This window comes from Spinacia oleracea, chromosome 6 (assembly GCF_020520425.1).
Source record: "Spinacia oleracea cultivar Varoflay chromosome 6, BTI_SOV_V1, whole genome shotgun sequence".
Lineage (NCBI taxonomy): Eukaryota > Viridiplantae > Streptophyta > Magnoliopsida > Caryophyllales > Amaranthaceae > Spinacia > Spinacia oleracea.
In genome coordinates this window covers 92,237,953-92,246,519 of record NC_079492.1, presented here as the reverse complement: position 1 = coordinate 92,246,519, position 8,567 = coordinate 92,237,953, and the positions used below count along the sequence as shown (strand labels likewise).

The following is an 8,567-nucleotide window of genomic DNA, read 5'->3' as shown; positions in this document are numbered from 1 at the left end:
CCTGTGACTAAGAAATGTCTATCAAGTGAACTTGAATGTCAAAAGTTGAAAATGGTCCCTGGTCGGAGTTTTCTATAAAGATGGACGCATAGAAAACGCTAGACGACTAGAATGCAAGATGACTAGTATCGGACAGACCTATGAAACTTTACTGTAAGAGATGAAAATCTGTCATAAGTAAATTTCATTAAAATTATTTGACACTAATCCTCAATACCTGAGTGATTTGAGATTACTTGTTTGAGAACTGGTTACTTTGACGTTGTCAACCGTCGCACTGTAAAAGGAGGCGATAACGACAACGCTCGGATAATCACCTATCAAATAAAGTCTAACCTCAAGATCGCAAGATTGGGATTGTCCTCCCATAAATCGGGATGAGATGCTGAAAGTTGTACAAGGCCACTCGGAGAGCTAGAAACTGAAAAATGCATGGCCGTGCTCAGATGAATCATAGGCTATGATTATCTGTTTTATTTGATCAGTTGAACTCTGAAACCGAGAAATACCTCTGGACATAATAAGGATGACAACTCTTACCTTATGTTCATGAGCAAGCATCAAGCGACAAAGGAATTAGGCAATGCACACTTGTCCCTAAGGACAAGTGGGAGACTGAAAGAAATAATGTCCTTGGTCCAAATATGCATTAAATATTAAGTCTAATAATTGCGATTCAGTATTAATTAATTATGCAAGTTAATCATTCAGTGAAATCAATTGAACTGTATGCCTAGCTAGAGGTCGCTTCAGTTCAAGTGGAATTAATAATATTAATCCACAGTTTACTCTTGACTGAACCCGTAGGTTCACACAAATAGTACGTGAACGGATCAAGTATCACTACTACAAAATTTGGAATAAGTAACGCTAGATAGAGTACGGTTAAGAGTGTTTAGCGTTTCATAGGATAATAGAGTACGGTTTTCTCTAATAACAATTATATAGAAGAAAGAATAGAGAACGGTTATGTCACTTAAACGTTTCATATTTTTTAACCATATATATATTTAACATGTATATGAATCAATAACATATAAAGCGGTGTTTTAAGTCCTTGATAACCAACGCTCAGATTGTGCAGGGGTGTGCATGGTGCTCTTGGTGCACCTGTCCCAAAACGCACATAAATAACAATAAAACGCAACAAAAATAAAAACCGCAAAAAAAGAACATTAACAAAAGAACATTAACAAAAAGAACATTAACAAAAAGAACACTAACAAAAAGAACACTAATATTGACAAATCAGACAAAATGTACAAATATAAAAAGCAGTTATATTTTTTCTTGTTCTTTTAAGTTCTGGAAATGTTCTTTTCCAACCAATTTACAGTATGTTCTAATTAAAAAATAAAACGACGAACCTTTGATGAACTTTAAAACCAGATCTATATTTTTTCTTGTTCTTTTAAGTTCTGGAAATGTTCTTTTTCAACCAATTTATGTTCTAATTCCGTTATTTTATTTATCAAAAGATATCTGAAAACAACACTATAAATATGTAAAAAGAACAATTGCTGATTCTAAAAAAGAACACACTGTCTTGATGCCACAGAAATAGAAAGTTATAAGAAAAGAACATTAAAATTTAAAAAGAACATAGAATTAAGAACGAGAAAATTTACCTTAATCACCCGATGCACCTTCATCAACAGCATAAACCTCTTTGAATGAATAAAAAAAATCAAAAAATAGCGAAATTGAAATAGTATTTCGCTTAATAAACTAGTTTTTTGTAAACGTAATTCAATTAAAATCACATTTCAGAGAAAGAAGGAGGAGAAAATTTGTTTTGAACTTTCTCTCTCATAAAATCTCTCTTTTGTTGGGAGAAACTAAAAGCACTCCTCTTTCTCTCTCAAGAATGTGTTTCTAAAATGAGAAGTTATGAATCCAATAGGAGAAATATTATATATATAGAAAATGAAAAATAAAAAAAATAAAAAAAAAGAGGGGGAAGGAGAAGAAATACAAGCCATGTTCATGATAAGAACGGTGCACTTGTTTTTTTTTTTTTTTTTGGGTTTTGTTGTTCTGTTCTTTTATGTTTATTAGATATAAATCTTAATGTTCTTTTATGTTTGTTCTTTTTTCAAAAAGTACAGTATCGAAGAGAAAATGAAGCTTTTACTTGACCAGCAACAAATGATGTTAAATCTTCAAAAACAGCTGAGAGAACAAGAAGAGAGGCTGAACAAACAAAGCAATTCCTCAAAAGAACAAAAAGAGGATGAACCTAAAAGAACATTATAAATAAAGAAAAAGAACATTATAAATACAGAAAAGAACATATCATGTAGAACACTTATTTTAACCATGTAAAACAACATTACCAATAAAAAACGAACAACAATAGAGCATAAAAGAACATAATAAAGTAAAGAAAAAGAATATTAAAAATAGCAGAAAAGAACATATCATGTAGAACACTTATTTTAACCATGTGAAAAAAGAACAACAAAAAAGATAAAAGAACAACAAAAATGGTAAAAGAACAATTTGATATGAAGTGTGTAATATCAAAAGAACAACAAGCTAAAGCAAAAAAGAACAAAGAACAACAACCTAAAGCAAAAAAGAACAACATGTTCAATAATTATTTTTTGTATTATTACAATCTCTTAATACATATATGAGAACCAATATATAAAAGAACAAAAGATAAGATTAAAAGAACATATAAAATCGAAAAAAGAACAGAAATCAAAATCATCAGAAATATATAATCAAGATACATTAATCATCAAAATTATCAAAATATAGAATCAAAATACATTAATCAAGGTTATTGAGAAATGCAGAAATCGAAATGATCAAAAAAATCAAAATAAACTGAAATGATGAAAATAATGAACATGGAAATCAAAATCATCATAAATAAGTAATTCGTTTTAAAAAATTGAAAAATTACCTTCACAAATCGGATTATCAGCAGAGGAATTCAAATTTGAAGAAGATGAATCAATAGAATTTGATATTGAAGTAGAAAAATCAACCAATATCTGAGAATTTTTCATTACTTTCTCTCTCCTCTTCACAGTTTCTCTCTCCTTTCCATAGTTTTTCTCTCTCCTCTTCACAAATTCTGATTTGAAAATCATAAAAAAGAAGGTATATATACCAGAAAAATGGAGTGAAAAACAAAAGAACGAAAAAAAAGGGACAGAGCAGTCATTGTTCTTTTTTTTAACAAAAGAACAACGTTTGTTCTTTTTTTTAACAAAAGAACAACGTTTGTTCTTTTTTTATCAAAAAAACAACGCTTGTTCTTTTCTTCTCCGGATTCAACAAGATATCCGCGTTTTATATTTATTGCATGTCGTTTGGACACCAGTGCACCAAGAGCACTGTGCTTATACACAGATTTTTATTTACAATGGGTGTACAATAAATATTGTACACCGTAGTAAAAGTTAACTCAAAATGTTTAAAAGTTAAGCATATATATGTAAAAGTTGTCTATTTTTTAGTGATAAATTTTTTTTATTTTAGTAAAACTTATTTCTTCAAAATAACTAATAATGTATAAAATTAATCATTTAACCCTTTAAAATATTTATATATCAATTTTTTTTACTAATATAAAAGTTAATCAAAACTAGTTTAAAGTTACAAAAAAGGGGTTAAAGTTATCTTGGTGTACAATAAATTTATTGTACACCTTGTGCGCACAAGACCTTTTGACTGTGCACACCCCTGCACCAATCATATTTGCGCTTGATAACTGCGTACTATATTGTCTTTAAAAAAAAAGCATTCTACCCAAGCAATGGCGGCAACTAAATTACTCAAACCTAAAAATAAAAAACCTCCCTCAAAACCAAAATCTAGACATTCTAACTTTTTCTTCTATCTCCTGCAAAACCTAAACCATTCTAACAAAACCCCCAAATTCAATCTCCTGCAAAACCTAAACAATAATTGTGCACCACACCAGATCACCGCCGCACTATTGTACCACTGCTTATTTGCAACCTCTGGTGAACGTCGACTCTCCACACTCCGAATTTCGAGGTTGGTATTCTTAATTTTGTTCTACATCTTTATCCTTCAACTAATAGTTCTTAATTATGAAATTATAATGTCAAATTCTTGTTGTAAGCTCTTTACACTTGTGTGGAAGAGACTTTCATAATTGAATTTTTAGGTCAAATCATATAGGATGGTATATTAACTAAATCGAAATATATTTAATTTGGTAGGATTATTGTCGAAAAATTTGATGAATTAGTCCAATTAAACTGATTTTTTAGTTAATATGATTTACGTCTTATTAAATTGGATCAAGAGCTCAAGGGATTCAAGGTCGTATTATCGATGAACGAATCTTCATAACAAACCCCAGAAGTCTAATTGTATCTCCTCTCAACTGACAAATTATCATTGAAATTTCGAAATTTATCATAGTAATGTTCATGTGATTCAGATTTCTATGTTATTGTTTGTTTTATTTGATCTTCAGGTAGCATTTGTTTATTCAGGATGATATTTCGAAACCAGGTTTTGATGTAGATATTTTTCAGGTAATTGATTGACAATTCTATTGGCTTTTATTCGAAATTTTCATCATTTTTCTGATTTTGATGATGTTGAATGTATGTGAAATTTGTTGTTTGCGGAAGAATAAAGAAGCAACTCTTAGATTATTATTCTCTGGTCATATTATTTGATCAGTTTTGTAGTTCAAAGTCTTTCGGAATAGACCTTATATGTAAAGTGGGGACTCTTGGTTCTACACATTAGGCGTTTGAATAAGTTCTTATTATAAGTTTAATAATTTCTTTCACATCTTTATTTGGTGGTAGAATGAGGTCGGTGATTTTTTTTAATTGATTTGACAGGCAACTGATCAATTAGTATTAAATTATTAGATTTCACTCGATTCAGAAGTATATTTTACTCTTACATCGCATTAAAGGTTGTGGTTGATGCTCCATGATTCTGATTTTGGTATAACCTTTTATACTTATGTAACTTGTATTGGGTAATCAACTTTGTGTTGGCTCAACGGTTCTATGCAACTCAATTAGTATTTAGTTATTAGTTTAGCAACCTGAAGTACCGATGTCTCCAGATGATATTCAGAACCATTTCTCATTTAATGTGTTGTAACACAGTCATTGTATTTCAAATTAATGGTCTAATGGGAACGGCCTCTCTGTGGTGACTGAGGAAATGCTCTGTAGATAAGAGGGGATTATTTTTGTAGAGGTATTGGGGTAGTGTTAATGTTGTAATCAAGCTTCCATGGCTCATACAGGTGGGTTTCTGTGGTTAAAATCTATGCTACTCAATTGTACAGCTTTTAGGATCCACCATTTTGTAGAAGGTTGTTACTCCAGGCGCACTATGCCTGTATTTGGGTTTTAGTTAGTTGGTTTTAGGAATATTAGCATAAAGCATACTAGAAAAGATAGTGGTCTAGTTGTAGACATCATGTGAAATGAAAACAAAATAAACTTCTGAGCAATTAAAACAAATCCAACAGTGTTAATTACGAGTTTTCCAGTTAATCCCCAAAACAATCAGTAAATGCTTGCTGTGCACAGTAACATACTAGGAGCCTAATTTTGTAGTGAAAGCTGACTTACTTCTGTGAGTGGGTTCTAAAATGATCAAAAAATTCAGAACCAGGTGGAATCAACGATATTTGATTACTTCTCAATGAAAGAAGAATAAATCGGTCAACTGAATGTTCAAGAACTCAAAATAGGTTATTAGATAATTAGATCAATATATTGAATTTTTATGACCTACTACCTTTGTCCCTAAACGTTATGGTTATCCCATGGTCTTTGTTCATTACATGGAAAAAATAGAGGTACTTCACCTTAATTACAATTTCGTAACACTTTATACATAGTTCGATAATATGTTGTATTATTAGCAGCTTAATTAGTAAAACTTTTTTGTGTAATAGTGCCCTCGTCAAGCTCCAGGATCCAAGGATAAGGGTTATTATATGGGCCGCTACATGATCGAGACAATAGAATCCAGACAAATGATCATTCCTAACAAGGTATTTCTTCTGATGCATAGAATATGACATAATGAAACATGCCTGATTTAATTGTGATATGCTCTTTCTTACCATATTAGAGTAGGATATATTCATTGCCAATATATTAAAACGGAATGTTATTAAGGACCTGCTGCTATATTCTTTGTTCGATTATGCAATGTACTATGCATTCCTACATTCTGGCAGACATTCATTTCCAATATATTGAATAGGAAATGTGAATAACCTGATGCTATATTCTTGGTTTGATTATGGAACCTATGGGGGTCGATGATTATGTGTTTGAGTTGGTTGTTAGCATTGAACCTTATGTTAACTGGTCGGTTAGTATGTGTGCCTACATACTGCAATACTCTTGCACTCCCTGTCACAGTTCCACATCAAACACAAACAATAGAGAGAAGTATAAAGAAAGGTCGAAGCTTTGATTCACAAAATACTCATATGGACAGTACAGACAGATAGCTTGAGTCTATCAATCTCCAAACAAGTAGCTAGAGGTTACTAATCTCCCAAAGAAAACACAAATTACACAATGCCTCTTTTATCTTCCTTTCCTCTATTTATATCCTAGACTCTAAGTTGGCACGCTTCATGAATTGAGATGATGTTGTTATTGTCCTTGGTGGCAACAGAATGATCCGTCTCCACTCCTAATTGTTGTGTTGGTTCTCTGTTGTGCTAGTGGCTGCAGTTGTTGTTGTTTGTTTCTCTCCAGGCCTCCTACTATATACATACTGAACACATGGCCTATTAGTTGGGTCCATTACACATACCTGGCAACTAATATCACTCCGTGGTTTATTCTTTTTCTACTGACAAGTACTGGTATCACTTACCTGGGCTTTTATTTTAGCGGTGAGTCATTGGAAGTGAAAATATTTATAATTAAGTGACAATGATTCCTCCAAATGAGAATATATATGAGAACCATTTACGATTTCCAGCAGGAAAATGATAAGTATTAGTGCATTTTTACAACTAGTGAGATAAAACAATCTTAAGAGACAATAAAAGCAGAAATGAAAACTGGTTTACTTATGCCCAATCAACGAGCTGAGACTTGTTTGCAATCTCTAAGTTACAGAGAAGCACTTTTGATCCATCCAATTATTCATTAAAGTCCCTTGCCAAAAAGATCCCAAATCACACTAATATATGATTCTTATCCTTCCCAATGTTGAACTCCTAAAAAGAAAATCAATTGATTTGTGGCTTGATATATATTCATCACTTAGTGGTTCTGTTGCTTGCTGCATGTTCTTTATTTCTTACTCTTACATTTTAACTTGTCTTGTAGTATTTTACCAAAACTCCCACGTATTCTCAAACTATGATTGACGAGCTAAGGAAGAGGTGGATGTCATATGTTACCAATCACCAACTAAATAACGATGAAGATGAAGATGATGATGACGATGATCTATTGTGACTTAAGATAGTTGAGATGGTTGTTGCAGAGTCTGTTCCTGCTGCAGACGCTGCTGTTGCTGCAGACGATGTTGTTCCTGCTGTTACGGTGCTGTTACGCTGTTGTTCCTGCTGCAAGGGTTGCTGTTGCTGGAGAATTTGTTCGCTGTTGCTGTTGAGTTTTTTTTATTTTTTATTTTTACATGGATATCTATTTTTGTCGTACCTTGGGTAGAATTTTTTTATTTTGTGGTACCTTGTGTAGATAATTTATTTTGTTATTGAATGAATGAATGAATAATATTATTTTGTTATTGAATGAAAGGAATTTTGGAAAGAATCGCGTCGATATCATTTATATTTTATCGTTTTAGATTTGGTTTACATACTAGAATCGTAATATCCTATTTTAAAATAATATTAAAAAAAAAATTGAACGTGCTGTTTTTAAATAATATTAAAAAAAAGGGGGGTAGAATATAGTACGTCTATGTACGGAAGATGTTTTGTATCTCAATATTTAATAGGAAGAATAGATGACGGTTATGTACGGAAGGCGCGCTTTATTGTAGAGTATAGGAGACGGTTATGTACGTTAATCGTTCTATATGCCTTCTTCATTTTCTGATTTTAGGAAGGGAATAGAGTACGCTTATCTCTTATCACTGTACTTTATAACTAGGTATATAAAACGCTTCTTTTACCCGTTTTATAAACTTTATAGTGCGCTGAGTTAGAGAACGCCTCTAAGGCGTCCTATAAAGTGTATTTCAACAGTACTCTATTCCCTTTTTGTAGTATTGTATTTAAGTGAATTAAATACTCCATTTATGGATATTCGGAATCGACGGATCTCGGTTCCAGTGGGAACTGAAATCGTCAAAAGGAAAATTATGAATACTCCGGAAACGATGATATTGCCGGAAACGGAAATATAAATATTATCCAAGTCGTAGATGTTGCCGAAAACGGAAACATGGTACGTATCGGAAAATATTATCGGAAATGAAAATATTGCCGGAATCGAAAATAAATTCCGAAAACGGAAATATTAAATATTTGTTCGAAACGGAAATTAATTCCGGAATCGAAAATATTAAATATTGTTCGAATCGGAAAAGAATTCAGGAAT

The 8,567-nt window shown here is 31.9% G+C and overlaps 1 long non-coding RNA gene across 1 annotated transcript; it reads left to right on the top strand.

Moving 5' to 3' along the window:
* Positions 1 to 3,764: 3,764 nt before the first annotated feature.
* LOC110777353 (uncharacterized) lies at positions 3,765 to 7,775 on the top strand. The gene is made up of 4 exons (XR_002530428.2): positions 3,765 to 4,017; positions 4,466 to 4,526; positions 5,924 to 6,022; positions 7,326 to 7,775. It is a non-coding gene; the product is annotated as an uncharacterized lncRNA (long non-coding RNA).
* The last annotated feature ends 792 nt before the right edge of the window (positions 7,776 to 8,567 follow it).